The sequence below is a fragment of the Pyxicephalus adspersus genome, chromosome 9, assembly GCF_032062135.1.
Source record: "Pyxicephalus adspersus chromosome 9, UCB_Pads_2.0, whole genome shotgun sequence".
In the NCBI taxonomy this organism is placed as follows: domain Eukaryota; kingdom Metazoa; phylum Chordata; class Amphibia; order Anura; family Pyxicephalidae; genus Pyxicephalus; species Pyxicephalus adspersus.
In genome coordinates this window covers 37,974,080-37,975,607 of record NC_092866.1, presented here as the reverse complement: position 1 = coordinate 37,975,607, position 1,528 = coordinate 37,974,080, and the positions used below count along the sequence as shown (strand labels likewise).

Sequence of the window (1,528 nt, the reverse complement as noted above, 5' to 3'; positions counted from 1 at the left end):
GTTGAAAGACTATTTTCAGCTCTAAAAATAATCAAGTCAGATTTAGGAGCTTCTATGAAAAAGGATCTGGCAGAAGCAATTCTGTTTTTTAGAACAACACTACATTGAGTTATTTTTGGATTGCATTTAACAGCTATTCTACTCTACAACTATATTTCAAGTTTATTATATAAACTGTTTTAGGTTTCCCAGCTTTTGGTTCTGTTTATGTATTTAAGCATTGTTTTAGTTTTAAAACTACCAAAGAATGTGGTTCATATTTTTAAACTGGTAAAGTTCCTGTTTCTGATTTTTTTGCATGCTATGCTACTACTTTATAGCCACTTGAAATAAAACCTTATTGTTTTCATTTTTTTGTCTTTTGTTTAAAGTGGCCATCAGCTTCCTAGCCAGTACTTCTGTGGTTAAATGGGGTGTATGTTGCCTTATTTCAATAAAGTTTTTTCTCAAGAAACATTAAATAAAATAATTAATAATTAAATGATTTATTAATCATTAATGCTTTCTCCTCCTAGGTATTTAGGCAAAAAGCTAAACATTTTTGTATAATAATTTAAGCAATCCTGCTCGCTTAATGTTAAAAATACACTATGGATGCTTTCTAATAAAACACTCAAAATAATTAGCCTATTTCTTCTTACTACTTCTTTCCATTTAGAGAACATGTTCTCAACAGGATTAATATATGGAGATTATGGTGGTAAAAATAAGAGTTGGTGTCCCTTACTTTTAACCATCTCTTTAACCTGGCTAGGTTTATGAAAGGGAACTATATCCCTAATTAGGATGGCATGCTGAACACTCTTTTCACTAAAAACATTCAAAACCTCATCAATAAAACTGAGGAATGCTTCTTGAATAAATGCTCGTGCTTGTGACTGAAAGTGGAGGATCCCAATTTTATTCCTCACACAACAAATTAAATCATTTCTAGAACGCACTCCAGCCACCCTACAACATTTGCCCAATAGGAGATCTTCCCCTTTTGGTTCTCATTGAGATGTTAAAACCTACTTCATCAAGAAAGTAGATGTTTTTTCCATCTTCCTTAGCAATGAGATCAAGGATAGCTAAGCCTTACTTGAAGAGAGGGGGAATCATTGCGCCTTGCAGGAATTAAAGAAGTTCTTTTTAATGACCAGTGGAATTTATCAATGCATTTATCTATTGTTGAAATAGATACATTCATTCCAAATTTGGAAAATAATTGATCCTTCATTTCCCTATTCCACAATAATTGGACATTAACTTGCGTAACTCCTCCTTATAGGCTTTATCCAACTTTGAATTTCTCAGACCTCCATTTGGTAATTTATGTTACGGTTGTACAATTACAACCCAAAACCATTGCTATTTGGAAGGCATAACTTTCATTCAGATAACTGTCTACCACTCTTTGAAGTTCTGCATTACTTAATTCTCTGGCCATAAGGGTAAGTGCAATACTAAATATAAACCTTATAACTTTGAAGATAAAAAGGTGAATAGTATTGTTATCTTAAAACTTAGTATAAATCAATGAAATAAA

The 1,528-nt window shown here is 31.9% G+C and overlaps 1 protein-coding gene across 2 annotated transcripts in view; it reads right to left on the bottom strand.

The window, feature by feature from the left end:
• The window catches only part of PLCB3 (phospholipase C beta 3), a 100,415-nt gene that overhangs the window by 30,387 nt on the left and 68,500 nt on the right, over window positions 1-1,528 (bottom strand). The gene's annotated exons all lie outside the window — the stretch shown is intronic.